Source organism: Pantherophis guttatus, chromosome 3, assembly GCF_059756535.1.
Source record: "Pantherophis guttatus breed Tessera chromosome 3, ASM5975653v1, whole genome shotgun sequence".
Lineage (NCBI taxonomy): Eukaryota > Metazoa > Chordata > Lepidosauria > Squamata > Colubridae > Pantherophis > Pantherophis guttatus.
In genome coordinates this window covers 83,143,172-83,170,360 of record NC_142065.1, presented here as the reverse complement: position 1 = coordinate 83,170,360, position 27,189 = coordinate 83,143,172, and the positions used below count along the sequence as shown (strand labels likewise).

The window sequence follows — 27,189 nt, the reverse complement described above, 5'->3', positions numbered from 1 at the left end:
AAGTGCCGCTCTAGTATTGAGCTTCTTTGAGCAGAGCTAATGTTTAAACTTTCATGGGCAGTTCCTTTTATTCACATTTACATTTTTCATGATGAAGAGTTAATGCAGCCTAGAGTCTTGTCTCCAAAAAGCATTAAGCCCAACAGTGCAGATAAATTCAGAAATATTAATAGTGTTTCCATTTAAATATTTAATATCACAGCAAAACACTGATTGTTACTTATTGGTTGCCTACAAATTAGGCTTACCCCATTGGCTAGCCATGGTGTGCAGATAAACTAAATCTCAATCAAGCATTTTTTTTTTCTTTATGAACTCCTGCAAAACTTTAGAAGGAAGATAATGTTAGCACATCCCATCCACTTCTTGGGCAATACCCACACAAGCAAAATACTAAAGTACGTGCAACAGAATTAATACAACAGTTGGAGCCGTGAAATTTAACAACCTAAATCGTTACTCAGGTAGGCTATACATTTCTCTTTTTTTAATATTAGGCCAGTAGGTGTATAGTGGTTAAATGGATCAGACTAACAACCCGGAGACTCTGACTTCTAGTCCCACCTCAGGCATGAAGCCAGACCTTGGACTAATCACACCCTCTCAGTCCTAGGAAGCAGACAAGGGCAAACCATTCAATAATGCTGCCAAGAAAACTTCAGAGATTTGTCCAGAAGTCAAGACTGGAGTAAGCAAAAGAAGAAGAATTGCTGTCAACAGATTATTTTTAAAGAAATTTCAAGTGAGGCAAGGCAATTGGCTAGGGCACAAAAAGCTTTAAATAAACTTCTGTAGTATTTTACACAGACATATCAACTTATAATGGGATTATTATAATTTGCTGCCCTTGGGGCTGCCCTTGAAACTTTGACTGATTCAAAATGCAAGGGTTAGTAGTATGCTTCCTGACCACACTGCTGTGGCACAGCTGCATTAGTTTCCACTTTGTTTCTGGGTATAACTCAAGATGTTATTTGAGGACTCTTAATACTTGTTCTGAGTGTGGCTCAGAATAAGGTATCTAAGAGATCATAGTTTCCAGATAGATTTTTGCCTGTCCAGTCTAGATGCCCAGCGAAGGTCTCTCAAAAGTGCAGTGGGAAGGGGAACAATGAGGTAGATTCTGTGTGGAAAGTCTCTACCTGGCCTGAACTGAGGATGCCTCTCATTCTTTACGGTCTTCCAACAGGTTATAAAAGCCAGACTGTTCTGCAAAACCACTTAGAAAGGGCTGTAAAGACTGTAAAGTGGTATATAAGTCTAAGTGCTATTGCTAATGGGAAGTCTGCAGTGGGCAAAGATGCTCCAGATCTGAGATGGAAGCCCTAGCTATATCCCTCAGCAGCTTCTTAAAGGAACTATGCTTTTTCCTGGGCTCTCAAAATAGTTGCACAATCTCAGGGTGATACATAGTTAAGTTCAGGAGGTATTGAGAATGCATTAGGGTACATCCATGTGTACCTTGATTTGGGGTTATTTCTTTATTAGATTTTCATCCTGCTTTTGTTATTTTTAATGTTTTCACTGATTGGTTTGCCTTGTATAAAAAGTAGTACTCCATCTTATCCATCCAAAAATTGAAATCTGTTTTAGGAGGTATATGTGGAGGAGGACAATGGTCCATGCTTCCCTTTTAAAAGGGAATATCGGTGACATAGATGACAACAGGGGAGGCAACGGCAGGCAAGTGATGAAAAGTATGTCACCACATTGCAATGCAAGTTCCACACCTTCTGCCATGTGACACAAGCATATAAAATAACAAGAGCTTGCATTTTGGCAACACGATGCAGGTTCCTTTTGACATCATCACCATCACGGAACAATTACTACGTCTTGGAAAAGCATCAATTTCTGGTCTTCGGGCATGAACTCTTTGTGATGAGTTACACATCAGTGCAGAATCCAACTAATCCAATAATTGATTGAAGAGAATATTTGGGAGAGAATAATCCAATAATTCAATAATGACAATTATGTCATTAAATTCTACCTTTGCTGACTTATACATAAGTGTTCTGCTTTTATATTTTCTTTTAGTGTCCATGCATACTATTCAAAATCCACACACTCTGGAATCTGCATTCTTATTGTTTCTTGCCTGCAATCCTTACAATTGCTTTAAGCTTCCTTGGAAAATCAACCTTGGGGACCTGGGGGAGAAAAACATAATATATATTATACATACTAACTGCAGACTCAGCTGGAGAGTGGTATCACCCTTAGGCCGCCCTCATTTCTTCTTTGTAGGAAAAGGGTTAAGGCTTTCTTATTTAGCCACTCCTTTTCTGCTTCAGTTAATTAGCAATGCACTATTTAAAGTTTATTTAGCATTTGTTTTCTAATTATTTTATTGTTGGCTGTTTTGAGTGCCCTCAGGTAGAATGGCAGAATACAAATAACCTGTAAAATAGAAATAAATAATGAATAAGAATAACCAAAATTGAGCCAATGACAAACATGTGGGAAGGTTCAAGCAGGGTGCAAAGGTTCATAATGAAGAGAGAAAAAAGACCCGAGTCATTCCCTGTCCACACAGAGCTGCATAACAGGACCAAAAGCCATAGAAACTGTCAGTGTAAATATATTCATGAACTGGAATAGGCATGGCAACAAGGTCAGCCAATGGAGTAGACATGGCAACAAGGTCAGCTAATGGGGACTGTTTGGTAACTGAAACATAGTAGTTGCTGTGTGAGCCACAAGAGCCAGCTAGGAGCCTGGGCATGTCTTTGCTCAACTGTTCTGTATATAGAAGTCTTGTCTATGTTGAGCCAGCCTGTGTTTGTACCTATTTACAATCTCTTCTCTCTACCACATTGGAAAAACCAGCATGGGTATTGTATATTTGCCTTACGTATTATTATATATATAAAGAAGTTTTGAATCCTGCTGAATTGTCTGATTGTGTGTGTTGCAACAAACTCTGACAGAAACTTAGTTTGTTCATGCTTGCAATAGACTGAAACTTTACACTCCTAGAACGATTCCAAAAGATCCTCCCATTTGGGGAAAAATTTGGGGAAGAGAGAAGCAAAGGCCTGCACAAGTTACCGTATCCTATGCCCCCAGAGCCAACATGCCCAGTAGCAACCTTCATGCAAATCTGGAGAATATCCAACAAATACACTAATATCATAGACTTTCTTCCTTGTGTGTCCAATCACACTTAGCTAATAAAGAATTCTACTCACCCAAATCACTCCTGGGTTCGGCATCCAGGAGCTGTGATTTGGTGTTATGATTTTCCTTGAATTTTCATTAAAATAAGGAATCAAATAAATGCATCAAGTATTACTAAGGGTTAATGCACTGATTTTGATCCTTAACACATCCCTGCCTCAGGGACAGAACATTGTCTTGAAATATGCTGTCTGTGCATGTTGAGGCCAAAGGATCAGTTTTTTAAAAATTGTAGCTCTAAGGCCATTTGTTTTTGGAAGCACCGGTCTATTCATTTGTTTTTGGAGGCATCAGCTGTAGGGCGGCCCTTTGAAGCCCCGTGGCAAGAATTTAAACAGTTTTTTTTCCTTCTAGCCGATCAGCTGGGATTCGGGAGGCAGTGAATAGATTGGGGACGGGGCCAAATAAAAGGTAAGAATAACGCGGGGGGCGGCGGGAGGGCCCAGCTCCCGAACAAAGATAACCGGTTCGGTGACATCATATCGTCACCGCTACCGGCTCGGCCGAACCGGGCCGAACCGGGAGGAACCCCTGCAATACAGTCACTGAAATTTTACTTCAAATAGATTTCACAAAGAAATCATTGTTTTTTTATTCTTCAGCTAGTCCCATTAAACATGCTTATCTCTTTATTCTTCCTTTATTTTTCCCTCTTTTCCTCCTTCCCTCCCTCCCTCCCTTCCTTCCTTCCCCTCTACTAATGCAGGGCAGTTCCATTTAAAGATATTCCCCATGGGGCCAGAAGCTTTTGATTTAACTGGATTGAGTATATATATATTATTCTAGAATATCCATTCAGCATTCAGTCCATATACAAGCACAAATAATTTCCATGGAAACAAGAAGACTTCCTGGAAAGTCAAAAGAAATCTACATGGCAGTTTCAAATGGCTTTTACCCTGCCTATTCAATCATTTTCCTTAGGTAAACTGGTGAAAAATGTGTTTATTACCTAAATTGCTACCCGAATAGGGGTTAACCCTGCTGGGAAAAGACAGGAAAGGAATGAAGAAGATTAATTCCCTGTTCAGGTGCCACCTGTGTCTGATACTGTTGGAGACATGCATTTTCCATAACATATCAGGCAGTAATGCATTACCTTCCGTACCAGGATTATATGAACAGGGTTTCTGACAGAAGGGTTCCTAAAGACAATGCATTTTTGAATGGACTTTCAATTAGCATGCACCACTGGATACTTTTCAAAAAGAAATAACATACTGCATTGCAATCTTCTCAAAATACCAGAGAATACACAGCTCAGTTGAAACTGGTCCTTAGGCCATAATAGAAAAATTTGCACTGAACATTTTCTCTTCCATCCTATAGTCAGAACTAAGAAACCTGGAGCACTGACAGAAAAATATAGATCTGTCAGGTCAGTTCATGAGTTCTTTGATGAAAGAGAAGATCCAAGGCAAATAGAGAAATGACAGGGCAGGCCCCAAAGAGGGGCCAGCAGAGTATTTAATTTCCTCTTCTTTCCCATCACCCATCCTGTGCCTTTCACTGTTTCTGCCCAATGTGATCGTCACATATTTTCACAGCAAACAGCAGTCAGCCCATCTGTAGGATCATAACAATGGTGGGATTGTTGTGGCCCGCCAGCGGCCTGCGCGGATCGTGGCTGATCCCGACGACGAGGAGGCTGGTGTGGTGTCACGCCAGCAGCCGGCGCAGCCAGCACTCACGTCGGACAGCGAGGAGGTCAAAGAGGATGTGATGCCAGAGGCAGAGACTCAGCCAGGGCCTTCAGAACCTCCAGAGGCTCCTTCCAGTGGAGAGAGCAAAGTGGAGGAGCCTCTCCTCAATGCTCGGGCACGCAGGGCTGCCAAAAGGCAGGAGTGGCTACTCAGGAGGAGGAGGTCTACTTGAGAGAAGGGCTTGAGGATAATTGGCCACTCCCTTAGCCTATTTAAGTGGCACGTAGCTAGTGCTTTCTTGCTAGAAACAACGTCTCATTATTACAGAGCATCTTGGAGAGCAAGCAACTTCTCATATCTGGTTTTCTGGGCTGATTGCCAACCTTTGTCGGACTTTGTTCTTAATAACTTTGATAAGGACCCTTTGCACAGGAAGCCTGCATTCTTGAAAGGGGTTTGTTTGGAATTAAACAGTGTTTGCGAAGCTTGGTGTGTGTCACATTCTCTGGGAATCCAAAGCTGGGGCAGAACAGGGATTCAAAAAAATTAACAACCCGTTCTCTGCCCTAATGACCGGCTGGGTGGGTGTAGCTGGGTGGAGGGGCATGACAGCACTCAGCCTCCTGCAGCACTCTGCCAGCCAAAATGGGGTGTGGCGGTTAATTACAAAATGTGGGCTTTGCTTTGTGACATCAGATCCAGTGGGCGAACCACAACAGAGCAAGGGGTGTGAACTGCAGAGAAAATATACTTTTGTTTGATTATGAAGAAATATCCCCAAAGTCAGATGTATGTATATTGACTTTTAGCTACACATCTCCCCAGCAAACAGCAAATGTTGAAGCTCCAGGTAAAGAGGATTCATTTTAGGATGAGTAACCACAGTTTGCATGTTGGAGGTTCCTAAAGAAATGCTGGGAAATTCTGTATTTTAAAGAACATTTGAGGGAGGGGTGCAGAATAGCCCTTCTCTGCCCGAGGCTGTAGAGACCCGGCACCAATCAAAACACTTTTTGTGAAGCAACTGATTAACATTGACAGGATAAGCCACCAGTATATGAAAATAAGAGCAAACTCCACTCTCTTCTAGTACTGATGATGTTACCTAGTAACCCACAGTTCAGCCCTGAGCTACAAATATTATCTTCTATCGATAAATGCTGTTTGGTTAGAGGGACTCAGAGCCTGCCTTATATGAGATGGCTCCCAGTGGATTTCATTCTAAATTTTGATATGATTTCTGTAAATAAGGAATGTAGAATTATAATGGCTGAGTATTTGATCCTTCAAACATCAAAAAAGTACAAAGCTAAGGGATAAAAAAAAATTAAAAACGAATTTGAAAAAAGAAAATGCTCAGGAAAGAAAAAGAGTGAAAGTGTAAGAAAGAAAGAGGAAAAGAAGAAAAACTGCAAAAGAATGACTTCCAACTTTCTTTGGTTCAGATATAATTTTAAAAAATATCAAACTCTTACTCTAAGATTGACATTGTCTACATTATTTCCATAATCCCTTATTTAATCATCAAAATCCGGATCAACTTTTAATTTCAGTTTCTCACAAAAAGTCCAGTAATGGCTCATATCGCTTTAATCACTATTTGTTAATGAAACCACAACTGATTTATTTAATTGCACCAAACTCTAAATAAAACAGGAATGGAATATCCTAAACTCTAGTGTAGACTCATGCTTCTCAACTTTGGCAACTTTAAGGTGCATGGACTTCAATTCCCAGAATTCCCCAGGCAGCATGAAGTTCACTCATCTTAAACTTGCCAAGACTGATCTACAGATAGGGATTTTTCCATTCCTCTTTTACTGGTTCCTATTTACTTATGAGCAATCATAATGCAAAATCCCCATTCCCAACTCACCCTAGAGCAGGGGTTTTGGGCCCTTCTAGCCTCCTGCACCACCCTGGAAGCCAAAACGGGGTGTGGGGAGCACGTGACACCCCCACATTCTGTTTTGGGCCTGGGAGGCCTCCTGCACCAACCTGGAAGCCAAAATGGGGTGCACAGAGGGATTCCTGGGAGTGGAGGGGCAGGATGGGCGGAGCCGGCCAGAGGTGGCATTAGCCAGTTCTCTGAACTGGGCAAAAAGTTAACAACCAGTTCGCCTCAACCGGTGCGAACTGGCTGAATACCACCTCTGGATCATAACCATTGGTTGCAGAAGTAGTAGTCTGGGGTGAAATTCACTTACCTTGCCTACCAGTTCACAAATGTGTGTGTGTTGTTGGATGAAAGCCATTAGCCACAATAGGAATTGCCCAACACCCTTTCAGAACACAAGCCCCTTCATTGCACCGCCCCCAGAGAAGTCCAAACTTCAAAGCCACAGAAACCTGGAAGCTCTGATAAACAATAAACCAGAGGTTAACCATATTAGTTCAAACAAGCACCTAGGATTTGCATTTCCTCTTTTGCCTATAGAGCCAGCTATGACCCCTACATAACCCCTACATGACCACAGAGGAATCTGACAACAGCCAATAGAATATTAAAGGACATGTTCTTGCACAGGAACAGGAAGTTCAAATACAAAGCCCAAAGAAGGTATAAACCTCTCTTTCCAATCAACCTCCATGTTGTTTCCAGCATCTTTCTCCTGGCTTGGAACTGAACCAGACAGATTTTCCTTCCAATACTATAATAGCACAATGCTCCCAGTGATTCCAGTGATATTATTCACCCTATAATAGCACCTTTATGTGTTTTTCTCACTATTGCTCTTTTGTATCTAATATTGCTGTGCTATGTGCCTTTTTGTATATAATTTTCTCTAATCAATATGTCCATGCAGAAAGGCATTCAATTAAGGATTTACTACAAAGCTACAATTATCAAGTATTCTATTAACCTGCATATGTATATAAGATTTAAAACTCAACATATATCATACAATTTTTAACAACTATTATTTGTAACATTTGCAACCAAAATAGAGCATAACAGCAAAAACCCAATCTAAAAGTCCTGAACGAATAAAAATGTTTTCACTTATACCAAAACCGGAACTGAGATGACACTTGCAGAAGGAAGTCACAGATTGATACCCCTTTCAAGAAGACCTTTGTATTTTATCTACTATTTCCAATTCAGGGAGCTATGAAGCAGGATTTATGCTTGTGTCATGATTGCAACCCATCTGGAGTTTTATAGCTTAAACTTTGGTGTGATCAATTTTGTTCTAAAACAGATTGGAAGTGAGTATCACCCTTTCAAAACTTGGCATACCATGCCCTCATTGGCAGACCTTAGTCCAAAATCATGCTGTTGTATGTTGCACTAAAAATAATTTCTAGGCAAATTCTTCTCTGGTTAAGAAAATGTACTTCATCTTGCAGGAAAACATTCTCTGAAATGTATAAAATCATGACAGGCAATCAGCAACAATCTCCAGTTGAAGTCTTTCAACTCTATAGGGGCTAGCATAGTCAGTGTTCAGGCTGGGGATGACATACAGGAGCTTCAATCCAGTGGTGGGTTGCTCCCGGTTCTGTCCGGTTCTATAGAACGGTATTAAAAGTGGCAGGAGGCTCCGCTCACCCGCCCGGATGTCATAATTGACGATTTGCGCATGCTTCCATTGTGAACCGGTAGTAAAGGTAAGTAGAACCCACCCTGTCCAATCTAACGCAAGGCTGGTAAGAAAGACACACAGAGAAAAACCTTCTTGTGATATGCTAAACTAGGTTTTCAGTAAACCTAGCATGTTGTAAGCAGGAGCTTCAAACCAGCGGTGGGTTGGTCCCGGTTCTGTCCAGTTCTATGAACTTAGCATGTTGTAAGCAGTGGTGACACTGTTGTTAAGGCAGCTGAAGTTACAAGCAGCTGTAAACTTACTTATTTTCAACCTTAGATCATTGTTGCATCCAGTTTGAGATAAAAGTGCTACTCTGTGATTAACGCTTCCTTCAGTCTTCCAAAAAGGGAGTTGGGAGACTAAAACAGTTACCAGACAGTGTCATGTTTTTCAAATTTGTTTTTCAATCCTCACTAGCATATGTAGCGTGTGTGACATGAAATCACACAAGGCTAAAAAATCTGTATATTTTATTTATGATTAATGCCAGGTTAGTATCCGTGTGCCATATCGTGGGAACATGCCCCCAGACAGAGAAATTTGGGGTGGAGGGATAGAGAAAGAATTGGAATAAGTAAACAAAATGTTACTACTGTAAGTAGAAGTGCTTTGACTCCAGAGCTATTGATGGAGCAATCTTGCCAGTCAAATATCAGAGGAGAAAGACCTGAATAAGCAAAACTGGATTCATTCCTACATACGCATAGCAAGAATGCATTTTAATCTAAGCTGAGATTATTTTAGCACACCCACGATGATGGCTTTTCCATATAAATACAGAATGTGCTGAACTTTCATCTTTCACCCCCTCTTTTAAAATTATGGTGTTATAAAATGGCTCAGTAACATGGATGACTCAAAAGTATAGGGTTCATGGGAGAAACAACTATTCCTTCTTTATTAGCAGAAGAAAACTGGCATATTGTGGTACTGCCTACTACAGAGATTTGGGGGATGTGTAGTTTACTTCTCCCTCCCCCACCTTCACTGAATATTTATCTGATTCTGCCCCCTAATGGTTATCAGTGGCTTTGCCTTAAAATTCATTCATTCCAGGAACAAATGTGTGGGAAAGATTTAGTCACGAATCATCTAAAAATATCTAGTACATTATATATGTTGCTTTAAAACTTCAGTTCAGGAGAAAAAAATCAGTGGAATAAGCTATCTTCTTTATTAGTGCATGAATGCTATCATCTTTCAGGATACATATGTGTGTTGAACAATAGTTTTGGTTTCATTTTAAAATTGAATTTGTACGGATGGATCAACTGCACCACACGTGTTCTGTTGAGATAAAGATGTGCGCATCACATTAACAGAATTGGAAGAAATTCTATGCTTGGCTAAGATATGCATTTCTTTATTTCCAACATGAGATTTATTTATTTTTTTAATCATTATTTGTAGCTGCAGGCTGAAATCAGGAAGATCTACCTGTTCACCACACACCCAGGATGATGCTGGTGTGTGAATTACATAACATTTCTTTCACCTCCCAACAAAACAGTTTTAATTCTTTGTGAAAAATAGCATTTATTTTATTCAGGGAAATGGAGGAAGCAAATTGGGCAGCTCCCAAAGAATTAACCCCCCTTCCCTACCAAAGATGGTCACTTCCACTCAGAAACTTCTCATTCTCATTAAAGCTTTTTCTCACTTATCCATGCCTCTGCTTCCCATGATATAAGAGCATAAGCATAAGAGCCGAGGTAGCGCAGTGGTTAGAGTGCAGTACTGCAGCTACTTCAGCTGACTGCTAGTTCAGCAGATCAGCGGATCAAATCTCACCGGCTCAAGGTTGACTCAGCCTTCCATTCTTCCGAGGTGGGTAAAATGAGGACCCAGATTGTTGGGGGCAATGTGCTATTTAGTATACTGTCTTTGGTGTGAGCCGCCCAGAGTCCTCGGAGAGTGGGTGGCATAGAAATATGACAAATAAAATAAATAAATAAATAAATAATGATGGGTTGTCAACTTATCCAAACTCTGCTGTCAATCTGAAGAAGGATGTTCAACTGGGAACTGAGGAGGCCATTACCTAATCATCTGCTTCCATCATTGAACTGTTCTTCTGCCATTCAAGACTATAAAGCAGCCATCTGAGATGGAAAGAGATGGCTAGCAAACAGCCTAAGGTATATTACATGGTATTTTCTCCCTTGAAAGATGTGCATTCTTCATCTACTGAGATGTGCCGTGGACAATAATAGCAGTGATAATGATAGTATTTTGAAATGGCATGTTGAAAGAAAAGGAGTGGTCTCTACTTGAAAAAAAAGAACACTAATCTCCCAGTATTGAGGGTTTTCCTTGTTCCTTCAGTAAAATAAGATTCATTAAGACCCCTACATCAGGAAGCAACTATTGGGAAAGAGTGCCAATCCTGCCTTTGACCAGATGGCACATGGCTCTAGATGGGGACTGAAAGTCTGAGACTTTTACTGCAGTGGTTCTGTGGGTGTGGCTTGGTGGGTGTGGCATGACTTGGTGGGCGTGGCTTGGTGGACGTGGCAGTGGAAGGATACTGTAAAATCTCCATTCCCACTCCATTCCAGGGGAAGGTTACTGCAGAATCCCCATTTCCTCCCAATCAGCTTGGACTTGGGAGTCAGAGAATAGATGGGGGCAGGGCCAGTCAGAATTTTTACTATTGGTTCTCCAAACTACTCAAAATTTCTGCTACCGGTTCTCCAGAACTGGTCAGAACCTGCTGAAACCCACCTCTGTTTTACTGGTAAGAAAAGTTTTGTAGCCATGTGAAGATTCCCCCTTCCCCTCCTCCTTTATTCATCAAGCAAGAGTGAAAAACAAAGAGGTTAGGTCGGAATAAGCTCTAAACGTGTAAACTTTTTTTAAGATGAACGAGAAATCAAAATATGCCACTAAACTCATTGAAATACAATGTTCTTCTTCATTGCCACCACAAACCCAGAGCTTGACGTAATTGGCAGTTCCGTCTTACTTCAGTTGAGGGTATGGAGCAGAAATCTCATTGTGTCTAAGAGCAACAGACCAGATTAGGGGAGGCACTGTAGAAGCTGTACAGCAGGTGTGTTCAACCCACAGTTTGTGGGCTGCATGCGGCCCTGGACGGCTAGTAACGCAGCCTCACAAGATAGTAAACTTTTGATATTATGTGGTTTTATATATATTGAATATGTTCCTTTTCACTTAGTACAATCCAGACAAGCCAAACGGTTGGCCATCCATGCTGTACAAACATGTATTGTAGGTTTGGCTTACAACATCTGTTACTTATTCACCATTTCATCAAGGGACTTTCCCAGTCTGTAATATCTTTAAAACAGAGTTTGGCAAAGAAGCCTTCCCATGGCCAAACCAGGAAGGTGAGATTGAGAACAGACCTGTGAGTATTTGCTGCTTGAGATAGCCTTATCGTACAGCTGATCTAGTAATTATCCATAGGATTGCACTGCATGAGTTTTATCTATGAGCTGGAAAGTTCTGGGTTAGACTAAATTTTTCGTTATATGCTGAAGTATTGTAAGCAATTTTAGGGATTTGCTAAAGAGAAAATTATTACAGGATATGATGAATGTACTTTATTTTCAAGTCAATACAGTAACATACATTTTCCAATTATTTTCTTTAACATGGGAATGAGGGACTGATGATCCCTAAATATTGTTTGTTGCTAAATACAATTCTCAGCAGTTGGTAGTTGCAACAAACTCTGAAGAGCCAAATTTATTATGACAATCTTCTAAGAAAATTAATTGTTTCTAGTTCTAGGGTCTCTTAAGCAGGTTATTGCTTCCCAATGTACTGTCCCATTTTAAAGATGTTCAGCCCAATTGTGGGAACTGTAGATTAATGCATCCACAGAATGACAGGTTGCAGAAAGGTAATATTTATGAATCCTAAAATGCTATATCATTGCTATTTTTATTTTACATAGAATGAGAATCAAGGTGGCTTATACATTGCTTTTTCTTCCTATTTTTCTCATTGGTTTGGTGATGAGAGAATGACTGACCCATAATCTTCCAGACTGTTTTTGGAGGTGGACTGGAACTCAGTCTCCCAGTTTCTAGTCTAGCATCTTAACCACTACACTAAAATAGATCTCATATAATTATTTTCTCTTTCACTTCTTATCCTAGGGCAGTGATGGCTAACCTTTTTGCCATCGCATGCCAGGAGAGGGGGGGCGGGGGAGGGTCGCACGCGCACATGCCCACGCGCATGCGTGCGCAACCACCACCACCCCCCGCTCCTGGCACATGATGGCCTGGTAGGCCCGTTTTTCTTTCTTACCTGGTTCCAGATCCTCTCTGTGTTTCTGGGAAGGGCGAAAGCAGCCTTTCCCACTCCCTTGGAGGCCCTACGGAGGCTGAAAGGGCCCATTTCCCAACTCTCGATGGGACAGGAAGTGACATTTTTTGCTGTCCCCAGCCTCCAGAATCTCTCTAGGAGTCTATAGGAGCCTCTCTAGGAGTTTCTGGAGGCTGGGGACAGGAAAAAATGTCACTTCCTGTCCCACCAGGAGTTGGGAAATGGGCCCTTTCAGCCTCCGTAGGGCCTCCAAGGGAGTGGGAAAGGCTGTTTTCGCCCTTCCCAGATACACAGAGAGGATCTGGAGCCAGGTAAGAAAGAAAAACGGGCCTTCCCCACGCTGCCCCCAGGCCCTCCAGAGGCAGAAAACAGCCTGTTTCCCTACTTCTGGTGGGCCCAGAAGGCCCGAAAATCAGCTGGCCAACGCGCGCATGCACCCCAGAGCTGAGCTGGCATGCCCACTAATATGGCTCCGCATGCCACCTGTGGCACGCGTGCCATAGGTTCACCATCACGGTCCTAGGAATTGGGGTTCCTTATTAAAGTAATCTTCCATGGTGATGGGGATAGAATTGATGACTGGGAGAGTTGTAGATCTTTTCTTGATCCTCCCCATCCTAATCTAAACCCACCCTCTTTTATGTCTTACATCAGGGCACCAGCAGGTGTGAGGTACAACTTTTTATTAAATTTAAGTAAGAATATTAGAGATTAGTTCTTTTTCTCCAAAAGTGCTTTTTTCATTACCCTTGGAAGTGGTGATTTAACATACATTAGGGACCTGCAATGCCACCCCATGAACCATAGTAAATTTTTACTTTCTTAAATTCAATTGCAGGGCAATTTTGATATATCTATTTTTTTTGGATTTGTTTTTATCATATGCACCTTTTACTCCCCACTATACATAATTGCCTCTTGGCTGCTAATAGGCTGTGACTGAGATCCATTGAAGGTGATGAACCGAGTAGAGTCTGATGCCTTGAACGAGCTGTTTCAACAGGCAAAAGAGAATCACTGCCATTAACAGATAATTTAACACTGTCACACAAAATAGTGTAGAGGTAACACTTGATTCAGTTCTAATTCTTACTGAGGTGGCAGATGAATATGCAGGCTTTCACTAAGGGGAAGTTATATTAGACATATGTTTAAGTGCATGCGCATGGAGAAAACTACAATTTACTCATAGCAATGGCTTGTTGGACTGTGTACTCTGTCCACCTTTGAATTATAAAGGAGTAAAGAAGATGAAGATTATGGCATAAGTAACTCTAACATAGTTAGGACACTGTGCTTAAAGCTTTCTTTTTATATTTTACTATGATTAAGTTCAAACTGATTTTATCAATTCTTAACTCTCTGTGTGTGTGTGTGTGTGTGTGTTGTGTGTGTGTTGTGTGTATACAGGAGTGTATAAATAGGTAGTCTTTGCATTCTGGAGTGTGGTCATTATGGTTGTAAATCAGAACTTTTGTAAAATCAGTTTGCTATGTTCTTGACCTGATTTTTGCTATGGTCATTAAACAAACGCAGTAGTTATAATTGTTCTCTATGGCCCGATTTTGCTGAAAACTGGAAGTAGGTGCTGGTCTTTGGTAAAACTGTCATAAAATGCAGTCATGTGACTGCAGGATGCTGAAAATGAACATAAACGCAGCCATGTTACCAAGCAACCAAAGTGTGGTCACGTGACCATGGGGAAGGCATCTGATGGTTGGAACTTTGGCTCTGGATTGTAAATCCCCCTTTTCAGGTAAGTTTTAACTCCAAACGGTTGCTAAGCGATAGGTAGTAAATGGAGTATGCATATGTGGTGGCACAGGGGTTAGAATGCAGCTATTTCTGCCTGCAGTTCAGCAGTTCGATTCTCACCAGCTCAAGGTTGACTCAGCTTTCCATCCTTTCGAGGTCAGTAAAATGAAAATCCAGATTGTTGGGGGCAATATGCTGACTCTGTAAACCGTTTAGAGAGGGCAATAAAGCTCTGTGAAGCAGTGTATTGCTATATGTGTATATTATGTCTCAAGCTATGTATATTATGTATACATAATATACACATATAGCAATAGACTTATATTGCTCCCAGTGGTGGGATTCAAATAATTTAACCAGTTCTCTGCCGTAATGACTGCTGGGTGGGCATGGCTGGGTGGTCATGTGACTGGGTAGGCATGGTCAGCTCAATGTCACTCACATCAAGGGGTGCCTCACCTGGCCTCTCCTTGCCCCTCCCCTCCCAGCCAATCCTCGTCTTGTCTTGCATGTTAGGGTGAGAGAGGAAGCTTTTTCAAAGTCATCTTCCCCTTCCCCTCCCAATAAGATGAGATTTTGCTATCAGGAGACCTGATGTACATTTCCAACTATTGTTTATCACCATTCTCTTGGTAAGACTGAATGGAGAGATTTATAAAGAATAACAGAGTTGGAAGGGACCTTGGAGATGTCTTACTATTCTTTCTCTTCTCTTTTAATTAAATCTTTCTGCTTTGCTTTTGTTTTTCTTGGGCCTTATTGCAATATTCCAAAACTTTCACAGATCCTTCACAAAGAACCACTTCTAATTTTCCTGGAATACATTGTTTTCATTCTCAGTTTTTCTGGTTACAGAACTTCCCTTCTCCTTCCCTTCTCCTTAATGATGTTTGTACGTACCTGCAAGAAAAGGAAGCATTTAATTTTGGAGCAGCGTGGGAGAAGGAAGCCCGCCATATCCAGGCCAGGCCTCCTTGAGCGGTGATCCCAGCGGCCACCACTGTCTCGCGAGCCAGCCAGCCTGCCTAGCCCAAGCCCACCAGGCACTCCTGGCCAGTCTCCTGGGGAGAGGGGCGATGCGAGTGGTGTAGCATTGTGCTTCCTGGTCGCCCCCTGCCCCCTGGCAGGCAAGGCCCAGTAGCTGCAGAGAATCTGGGCAGGGAGCGAGATGCAGGCTGGCAGGGAGCCAAGCGGAGATGGCTCAGCCCTGGCTGGCTCGCCTTCCCCTCTGCCACCAGCTGTGGGAGGAAGGTAAGGTCATGGGATGAAGAAAGAAGCAGTCATGGGGGAAGAAGCGGGGAGAGTGAGTAAGGGGCCTCTGAAGGAGGGGAAATGGGGCAGAGGTATGTGAGTCAATTCGGCAAAGAGTGAGACCACGGTGGAAACTTGCGGAGCAAGCAGGGAGGGGGGGAGGTGTCCCTTTAGAAAGGCAGGAACTGGCTCATCTCCTGAACCGAGGCAAAGGGCAAGCGGGTGGCATGTGGGCAGAGGCCCTGAGAAAGACCAGAGACAGGGGCTGGTGTGTCCCTGAACTGAGGTGAAGGGCAAGTAGGCGGTGTGCAGGAAGAAGGATGGCAAGAGCCAGGCCCAAAAGGTGGCCAAGCCTCGCTGTGTCCACCCTGAGACGGCCCTTTGGCTGAGTGCCTTACCTTCGGGGCAGCCATAGTGAGCAGAGTGGATGTGGCGCAGAGATCAGCTGGGTCATGTGACCAGTGTGGTAGGCAAGTGGGCGAGGTGCGGAGATTAGCTGGGCCACATGGTCTGGGCAAGCAAGCAAAGGAGCCAGAGAGTAGCTGGGTGCGGGCATGACTCTAGCCACTGGCCAAGGTGGGCAAGGTGATATAAGGCATGATGGGGCAGGATTGATGGGGCCAGCCAGTGGTGCGATTAGCCAGTTCTCTGAACTGTGCAAAATCATAACAACTGGTTCACCTGAACTGGTCTGAACCGGCTGAAGCCCATCTCTGGGCTTCAGAGTATGTATATACTATGTATATACTGTTTATGTATATGTATGCTTTCCATCGATTAAGCACAATAAATTGTACTTTTAAACAGTTTATACCCATATGTACTAAGCTGGTAATTCTAGATAATAAGAGAATAAGATAACCATTTAGGAACTGGGAAATGCACTTGGATGAGGCCAATGGTGGTACGTGAGGAGTAGGATGGATTGGCAACAAGATTAAGATTGAAATGGCAAATATTGTAATCAAATGTCACTTTTAGATGTTTAACTTTATAATTTTTCATTCAAACCAATAAAGAAACTAAAGAGTTTAATCTGGACCTGTTTGTAAGCCTTCATCCATAGTGCCTACTCAAAAAAATAAAAAAGTGGTAAAATCTGGGCCTGCAAGAATGAAATGCAGGTATGTGTTTTTGGCAGCAGTGATAAATTCAAAGGGCGCAAAAGTAGTGGTTCCTGTTCTGAGGACAGACACTCACCAGTCTGCCTGTAATTGGTGGTTACCTAAAAGGCAGATAATGGATGGTCCCCAGCATGACAGAAAAGTTTCAATCTGTTAGAAAATGATGTGAGTGATGAAAGATGAGAGTTCACAAGTAATGTCCTGAACCAAAATTAGACACAGCAGTGTCAGAAGAAGAGGGGGGAAAACTTAACAACTAAAGATGAACTTAAGCTTCCTCCTCGGTGGGTTCGGGGATGTGATGAAGGAATGCCATGAGGACGCTGGATTTAAGAACAAGGCATCTCCATTCTTCTGTTTGTGGGACATGCGGAAGGCCCCATGTTTGTAACATGGAGGACTTCAGGATTGGCTTCATTGAAATGCTTCTTGTGGGTCTTCATTATGCCAATGAAAAGGCCTTACGTTACTCTTTATTTAAAAATATAATGTAAAATCTGCCAACCTGGTTTGTTATGGGACTGGTTGTGGATTTAATTCTTCCCCTCTGCAAAGGTTTCCTTATAAAGATCTTACGTCTATGCTTCAAAGGGTGCAAGTATTTTTTTTTAAAAAAAGGTAAAGACTGTGGGGAAAAAATAGCAAATGTTTTTCTTTGTTCATCTAATTACCAAAAGCAGCCTCTTTCCTGAAAGGTGAGTGGGAAACAAATGCATAAAATAAAAATAGGCTTCTCATAGGCTTAACATTTTTTTAAAAAAAGATAAAAGCTCCTTTAAGTTGAGCTGTACTCTGGAAGATGACAGGTCTTGGCAGCAATATAGAGGTGGCTAACCACTGCATTCTTCTGACTTCCCAATAGTTCCTCCCACAAGTATTAAGAGGGCTCTTGCTTAAGCTTTTGCAATCAACCAACGTCAGCCAAGTTCTGCAAATCAATCAAGCTTTCCATCTCCTGAAAACAGCCCTTACCCTGAAATCCCACACCATCTCTGCTTCTTGATCCTCTCCTCTATTAGTGTAGCCCCTGGCTGCTGAAGATTTTTCTGCCTGCTTTTTGCCTGCTGCCAGCTCCATGGACATCACACATTTTCCAACCTTACAAGGATTGTTACAAAAAGTCTCTCTAGAAATAGCTAAATATGCATTACATATGTGAAATTGTTTGTATTGTTCCACTTGGTCGGAGCAGCACCTGTGATGCTTGGTTGGCTTGGAAAATGGTCCCATCTTCTCAAATACAAGAATCAATTTTCGGAGTCTTTTCTTAGATAAAGCACAATTCAATTCTTTTATTTCCTGTACAGATGTGATTTAATTGTTCATTTTAAAATGCACTTTTTCCTAATCTCCCAAGGCAACATCGGCTCAAACACTGACTCCAAAGCCATAAGAAGAAACAGAAGTAAATCAACAATGACTTTGAATAAAATACTTGCTAAATGGTGTGAGCTGGTGGGAAAGATGGAAGGAAAAATGGATTTGGTGGAAAGGAGTGAAGGAAAAATGGATTTACAAAAAGAAAAAAAGATAAAGAAAAATGATCCCATCCTATCAGGCCTAAAATAATAAGCAGAGCAAAAAAACATACAGTGCAAGAAGACAGCAACAATTTAGCAGTCAATTTCTGACCACTGAACTGAGCCTTAACTAGGTTTCTATGTAGTAAAGAAAGCAAACCTAACAAATAAAATGGAGGCTGCACCCTCCCTTCCTTCCTTTGGACAAAACCAGGGTCAAACCCAATTCATCCTAATTCGAATTCTATAATTCCCAAATTAATCCTCCCTGCCCACAGACAAAGCCCCCAGCAATCCCATTTTACTAAAGAATAGAAATCAGACCACAGCAGTGCTCAAAAGCAGCTCTAACAAAGAAACCGCAACCTAGAGAAATCCCAATTGTTCCATCCTCAATCAGCCTGATTGACTTCAACCTTCCACCTCCTTAACAATAAACTTCTACAATGTGATGCCCTCCTGAAATAATCCCCAAATACAGCAACAAACATCTGCCTAGTTTCCCCATACTGGCCAGCCAATCAGATCCCTAGGTTTGATTTAATTAATTAATTAATTCCCCCCTCCCTTGTAGCCCTCAATGTTCCTTTCCCATTATTCAGGGTCCCTTTTGGGAGGGGGGGAAGCTGCCAGCCAATGATTGTCACAATAAACATAGCTTCTTGGTGGTCTGCTTCTTCAGATTGAATCTACAACATCCATCTGTCCCTGTTTTTCCTGATCTGATGCACTTTAGATGTGTTGGTCTTCACAATTCTAAGAAATCTTTGTCAGTTACTGGAATTATAAGAACTAAAAGTCAGCTCTTTTCAAGAGCATCAAGTAGAAGAAAACTTAGTCCCAAAATCTCCATCCTATCTCATTAAAGCTTTTCAAAGAGGGTAGCCACGCTACCCTCACACATCCCATTTAAAGAACTGTAACAAGGATGAATCTGATTTAATAGCATTGCAAACTTGGCATGGACCCAGGTTATCTGATCAATTTCTTTTGTAGTGAAGTATTCTGTATTTTGTCTTAAATTAATGATATTTCCAGAAGTGTAAAAAAATAATATTTATTATGTATCTCACTACCTTCTTTTGTCCTTTCTTGCATTTTGGCATGGATAAATAGCCATCTTTTTGCAGAGATCACATTAAAAGCAGTGTTACCAGAATTAGTGTAAGAAGAATTTGGATTATCCAAAATAACAGAATGGCCATATATTCAGCTAAAAGATCTTTTGATTTCACAATTGGGGCCCCAGTACATTAGCAGCATCTCAGAGGTGTTTACAGTTTATTTATGAACACCTCTGTTGTTGTGTCATACCTTATTGTAACAATATGTGATACAATTTATTTAATTTTAAAAAATATTTAAATATTTAAAAATATCATTAAGGTGGATTTTAATTATTCACAGAAATCTGAAACAAAGAGAATATCTCATATTAACGCATGCTTCAGATTAATATATTTTAAAGAATGTTTAGTGTATTTCTTAAGATTATCTTAATGCAAGAAGACATTATTTTTAATGACATAGGTAATTCACAGGAAGTTTAGAAAGAATTGACTTCATTCTAGAAGAATACAATGATAGACAGGACATTTATGGGGTTTCTCTGTTGTGGACCCATGTCAATTTAATGTGTTAATATGGTTTTGGGATGTGTAATGTGGCTTAAAGATGTGAATTGGCTTTTAATTATAAATAAAATATTCAAACATATTATTATACAAAGAATTATAACTCCAGCAAGTATGGAACTGAGCAAAATATTGTTAGGTGATGCAAGGACAAGACATCTTACATTTACAAGCCTGGATTCATGATAGACATTTGTTCTCTGCTTCTGAACTGGCTCTCTAGCACAGTAACAGAAAAACTAATTAATAATATTCCATGTGACCAAAGATAGTGGCTGAATTTTAAAACTGAGCTATTTTGTAATTTGTTATGTTAGGTTTTTGGTCCTTCCCTTTCTTTTCTTTCTTTTTTTTTTCCTTTTTTGTAAACTTTTCACCTCCTTTATGTCTCTTTTTTTAAAAAAAACATTTTTATTAAGTATTATAAAATACAAAATACAAATGTAAATAAAAGAGCAGTGAGGAGGGAGAGGAAAGGGGAAAGAGAAGTGAGGAAAGTTGGGGAGGGAAGAAGAAGCATTGACTTCCGACACTCTCTGTTGCAGTAGAATAAGGCATTAGAGTCAAATCACAGCTTTTTATTTTTCCGTAATAATATGAACAAGTCATTTCTATAAAGATCTATCAATCTAATCTATAAAACCCAAAGTCAAAGTTACATTTTTCCACATAGTCAGTTTTGCCATTTCAGTCATTCCTTTACTTCTCTTTATTAAAGCAAAAGAATAATTTTCTTTTTAAAAAAAACAGACCATGTTTGGATTGCAAAAATGTGGATGGGAGCAAAAATTGAGTATTACTTTGTTTCCATCTCATGGTTGCCTGAATGTTTGCTCTTCAGGTACAAAGAAGCTCCTGACAGCTTGTAAGCAATTTGGATATCATTTTGCTCGATGTGTATACTTTTCATATTGTGCTTTTAAATCTTTTTGCTTGCGTTACTAATAAAACTTAAAGTCTCTTTATTCACTTGAGTGCTCATTGATCCGAAAGAACCAATTGCCTAGAAACCTGATCACTACTTTAACAAAACAGCAATGTCAGAGGTTAGATGGTTTTTCAACTTCACCTCAGTCAGTAAAATATTTTGGACTAGCCCTGGTATTTTCTCAGAGTTCAGTTTTCCCTGAAGCAGTGGTGGGTTTCAAAAAATTTTACTACCAGTTCTGTGGGTGTGGCTTGGTAGGCGTGGCATGGCTTGGTGGGCATGGCTTGGTGGACATGGCAGGGGAAGGATACTGTAAAATCTCCATTCCCTCCCCAATCCCGGGGAAAGTTACTGCAAAATCCCCATTTCCTCCTGATCAGCTGGGACTTGGGAGGCAGAAAATAGATGGGGGTGGGGCCAGTCAGAATTTTTACTACCGGTTCTCCGAACTACTCAGAATTTCTGCTACTGGTTCTCCAGAACTGTTCAGAACCTGCTGAAACCCACCTCTGCATACAGGACTGTGGCTGTGGTCCTAGACTACTTCCAGACTGGATATGTCATAACTACCTACCTATCCTGGCTTTTTTTCTCTTTCATGAAGATAAAAAGGCAACATTTTAAGCACTGTGGCAAGGAAAAAAGAATGTCTTAAATACAAATGTCTGTTTCTCCCAGCTACCCACCCCCCATCTACTTAAACCCTATTTTTACCTCAGACATTTTTTTCAAGGGAACAAGTGCATTCTATACCGCCACCATCTGGCCTTAGAAATAAATGTTTTTTCTAAATCCTAGCCCTCTATTATAAACAGCAGAGATGCAGTCACAGAAATTCAAGGTGGTATTTAAAGGCGTCTCCTGCGCCAGTGATGCCTTTGTAGTAAGCCCCAGATCAAGATCAAAAATAGAAAAGAACGATTCTATCTACTCTCCACTGTCTTGCTTCTCTCCTTTGCCCCTTTCTCAGGTTCTCAGACAGCAATCATTGTTCTTTGTAATTCAGATTAAAAAGAGTTGCCATTTCGCTTATCTGGGATGCAGAGAATAGTTAATTAAAAGTTACTTTCATGGTTGGGATGCAAAATCTGAGAACACAACACTGTAATCATTTGTTCTTCTTTATAGTATGATTGTTAAATTTGCAAGACAGACAGACAGACAGGCTACGCTTTAGACAGTTACTCAAAAAATAGGTATGGATTAGGGACAAAACCATACAGAGTACAGATAGCCGTCAATTTACAGCCACTATTGAGCCCAACATTTCCGTTGCTAAGTAGGACATTTGTTAAGAGAGTTTTGCCCCCATTTTACGACCTCTCTTGCCACAGTTGTTAAGTGAATCACTGCAGTTGATTAGTTAGTAATCGGGTAGTTAAGTGAATCTGGCTTCCCCATTGACTTTGCTTGTCAGAAAGTCACATAATGTGATCACATGACTCTGGGACACAGCAATGGTCATAGATTTGAACCAGTTGCCAAGCATCTGAATTTTGATCACATGACCATGGGGATGTGACAAAGGTCATAACTGTGAAAAACGGTCAAGACACTTTTGTCAGTGCCGTTGTAACTTTGAACAGTCACTAAAGGAACTGTTGTAAATCGAGGACTACTTGAACAATGAATGAAAGTGATGCATAAATGATGATATTAAAAGGTTGGGAAAAGGGAGTGGAAAAAATTGAATTGATAAAAAGTTTCAAATTGTCTAAAAATATTTTCTTTAGATATCGTCGAGGTATCTTCAGTGGTTATGACACTGTCAGATGTCATTGGCTGATGTCACGATTGTGTGATGGCTGAAGTATTTCACCTGCACAAATCACATGAAGTCACTTTTGTCCATTTTGTCCATTCCTAGTATATTTCAGGGATCTCTTACTCCAAAAACTTGCAGAAAAACTTGCATAAATTCGTGCAGGTCTTTCAAGCTCTTGCATTAGACAGCACCAGCTGCCAGTGAGACTTTGTGAGATTTCAGCACACTTGCTTGCAATCGCATAAAGCAGCTCATGTGGGATTTGGCCAATGTCCAAAGTATGTAGTTTAATTTTAGTTTCTTTTAGGATGGCAAGTAACACCGTCACTGTATTGATGGAATTTGCTTGGATGTAATCTCTGAAACGCTGCTCCCAAAAGCCTTGCTTTGGGTGATATTGATATCAGCATGGCTTTGAGTGGCAACTCATGCCCTTCTGTTTTTAAGATGATTTTAATTTGAGGTCTTCTTAAATTTTAATCGGTATTTTCTCGTGTATGTAACAAAGCATTAAAATGCTTTAAGGCTTAATACATCAAACGGTCCTATTTTCCCAAATAGTGTAATAAATTCAGAATGATGAGAAACCAAAATCTAATGCCTTCATTGAAGGCAGGTTTTTACCCAGACTGAGATTTCAGTTCATGTGTGCAGCTGCCGTAACTGGGAGATACATTCATAATTAGCCAAGGGAACACAAAGTATCTGTTGCAGTGCAGTAGATGAAAATATTTTGCATTATTTACTCTCCTGCCAATTATGCACCATTCCAAGGAGGAACGTTTTTGTCGCACCTTAGTCAGAAAATGGAACAGCTCTACTGACCAAAACCTTGAATGGATAAGAAGGCTTTTATTCCTCCAACCAGATAGCAGAAGTCGCTTTAAGAGCCAGAATACTACAAGATATCTTTGCTCTCTGGGACTGCAAATATTTGCCACCAGGAGGAATGACGTGTCACAGTTTATGCTCCAAAACCTAGTTTTATTGGTTTGAGAGTAATTAAATGGAAAAGCCTGTATATTTTTGCATCCCTTTAATTTGATATGCCTATATTATTGCATTACAAAGGCTTCTGCCTAAAGCCAATACAATCATCATAAATTGTGAAGATTATTTTAATTCAATGATATTCTTGAGTGATGCAAGGAGATTTTTTTTGCTGTGCCCTATAGCAGAAATAAGGCTTTCAAAGGAAAGGATAATAGATTACAGTCAGACCGTATACTAACCATGATAAACCCTACCACGATTTACAAACTGGACATCCATTCCTTGATCAATTAACAGTTAACATTATTAATAGTATTATAATATCCTAGGATCCGCTTTTTATTTCTGAAGTGCATTATAGGTAGAAGTACCATCCAGAAATTACAACTGGTCCAGAATACAGCATTTGTTGTTTTGGAAGCCTTTGTTGTTTGCCCATGTTACACCACTGCACTGCACTGTGGAAACTGCACTGACTTCCAGTTTCTTTCCAGGTGCAATTCAAGGTGCTGGTTATTACCTTGAAAGTCCTAGGTGGCACAGGAACAAAGAAACTTGATTGGGAGCTGCCTGGAGATTGATATAAAATGGGTGGCTATATAAATATTTTAAATAAATAAATAAATAATACTTACAGGACCTCCTGCCCCTGAAGTTATCTGCCCGTTTCACTAGATGTGACAAGGTGGGCGTGCCTCCAGGTCCCATTCCTCAAATGCTTGGTTGGGAGCCACCCAGAGTTGCCTGAAAGAAGGGTATGTAATATCTAATAGAATATTGGAGTTGGAAGGGGCCCTGAAGGTTTTCTAGTCCAACCCTCTGCTCAAGTAGGAGACCTTATATCATTTCAGACAAATCACTGTCCAATCTTTTCTTAAAAACCTCCAGTGATGGAGCACCCACTACTTCTGAAGGCAACCCATTTCCATTGGTTAATTGTTCTAACTACCAGGAAATTTCTCCTAAGTTCTAGGTGGATTCTCTCCTTCATTAGTTTCCATCCATTGTGTTTGTCCTGCTTTGGAGAATAGGTCGACTCCCTCTTCTTTGTTGCAGCTCCTCAGATATTGGAAATAAATAATGTCGTATCTAGAAGTTAGGTGATGGACCTTCTTGGTAGCAGCCCCTGCCCTTTGAAACACCCTTCCACCTGAGATCCAAAAGGCTCTTTTTATAGCCTTCCTGAAAGCTGTAAAGAGCTGACTTTTTTTTTTTTTTTTTTGAAGCTCTGCAGTTGATATATCTGTGCTGTCGGGGTGGGTTCTACTTACCTTTACTACCGGTTCACAGCGGGGTCGGTGGGCGGAGCCTTCCACCGGTTTTACTACCGGTTCTATAGAACCGGTGCGAACCAGGGGCAACCCACCACTGTATGCTGTGTTTTGGGCACCAATTATGTTCTGTGTTTGTTAGTTTTTAATCATAAACTCTGAGCAAAGTCCATTTGTGTCTTCACTTTGGAGGGAAACAGTTGCTTACTTGCACATAATCAAAGATGATACAGAATTTATCATTTTTTTAACACATTGACACATTTGTATTGAGACCCAGCTATTGAAATAATAATAACCTGAATACATAATAAAAATGAAATATATTTCATCATGAAAAAAACTTTTCTTGTTTCCCTTTTAAGTCACGTGTGAGGAAGAATTGGGGGGGTGGAGGAAATTTAACCTAGGAGAAAACAAACCGCCCCCCAAGTCCATATGTATCTCCTGCAAGACCAATGTGGACCAAAATTTCAGAACATTGGTGGTCTACATTTGAGATGGAGACATTCAACAATAGCAATAACACTTAGACTTATATACCACTTCACAGTGCTTTATAGTCCTCTCTAAGCAGTTTACAGAATCAGCATATTGCCCCCAACAATCTGGGTCCCATTTTACCGATCTCGGAAGGATGGAAGGCTGAGTCAACTTTAATGTGAGCTCTAAAATTGTTAACAACCCAAGAAAAATAAAGCAAAATAAGCCCATCCTTCATACTGTTTTGTATCAGCAATGTGTCTACTTTAGAGTCTGACATCTGAGAGACCATTGTGCAGGATCTGCCCATCAAAAGCATGCCCATCTCTTCCTAAAGTGCATCTTGACCTGAATCTAGATTTGGAGATTATTGTACATGATTCTAAGGAAACAAAGTTAAAAAAAAAAAAAAGCTGTGTTTTTACATGCATAATGTAACGCTTCATTTGAGCCTACGTTCCCTGCATGAAACTACTAAGACAATCTCTCATTCATCTTGTGATACTGCTGGGGTATTGTGAAATCAAAGCATGCTGGCAGTGTAGAAAAGAAGCTCTTTCATGTGTGATAAGTTCTTTGATCTTACTGTGATAGTAGCATTTGTACTGAGATAAGAATGCCAGGTAGCACTATTAACAATAAGAAAAAAGCATTCTGTTTGCATTTGAAAACACCTTTGCACAAAGTTAGGGAACTAGGCAGCTAACGCCTCCTTCCCAATTAATTTATAGTGGAAAAAATTGCTTTTTTAAGTCAACTAGAACCTTGGGCAAGTTGTCTAAGGCACTGTTACTGCTCAAACTAATGAAACTCAACTGGAAATTCTTTGTTGGCCTATAGTAAACTGCATGAGATTTATTATGTTGGTTCACTCCAACTCAATGACTCTTCGTTAATAATGTATAATTCTAAAATATTTGTTCTTTCTTAAAGCAGTTGCATTTGTTCTTCTGGTTCCATATAACTAAGCTGGTTGCATGTCAAAACATTCCAAGATTTTTAAGGTTTCCTTTTTGTCTGGAAATAAGGGGACCCATGCCCATCATTATTCCTTATGAGTACAACCCAGGTTTAAAAAAAAACCAAGGATGAGATGTGGAGCATCTGTTATTTTTTTTCAATCTATCTATTTCAGATCTAATACTGAGATTTCAAATAATCAATGCTTTCTTGAAATATTTTATGCATTTCAGGCAATGGAGATTGCTCCAAAGTATTGCAATGCTCTATTACAACGATACCTTTGATTCTAGCAAAATCTGTAGCAGACATGGTGAACATGCATCCACTGAACTATCTATCAGGGAAGGCCTAATGAATCCTGCAGTGTACATGAAATTGGATTTGATGACTTCTTAGATTCCTTCTAACTCTGATTTTGTGAATTACAACTCTCGACACCTCCTAGTATTCACTTCACTGGCTGTGATTGCTGGGAGATTCATCTGAAGGTCCATAAATTCCCCAGTTCGGCTCTAGCACTACAGAAGACTCTTGCTAGGGGAGGAGAAATTGACATATCTAGTAGCTGTTCAACCTATGTATCTCCAATCTTCAGCTGCCTGATCTAAGCGGTGGGGGATGTAATAGTAGCATTCCACCAGCTAAATTTAGAGTCAACATTTAAGAAGAGATTCCCTATATGTATGCTGTGAGCTTTAGGTCCAAAAAGACTGAAGTCTGTGCTCTACTAGAAAGTATACAGACATCGAAGGAGGCCTCTTGTTCAAAAGGTGTGCATGGCGGTGTT

The 27,189-nt window shown here is 40.6% G+C and overlaps 1 long non-coding RNA gene across 1 annotated transcript; it reads left to right on the top strand.

Moving 5' to 3' along the window:
- The first annotated feature begins 14,401 nt into the window (after positions 1-14,401).
- On the top strand, positions 14,402-18,554 carry LOC148114650 (uncharacterized). The gene is made up of 2 exons (XR_015732873.1): positions 14,402-14,626; positions 17,708-18,554. It is a non-coding gene; the product is annotated as an uncharacterized LOC148114650 (long non-coding RNA).
- The last annotated feature ends 8,635 nt before the right edge of the window (positions 18,555-27,189 follow it).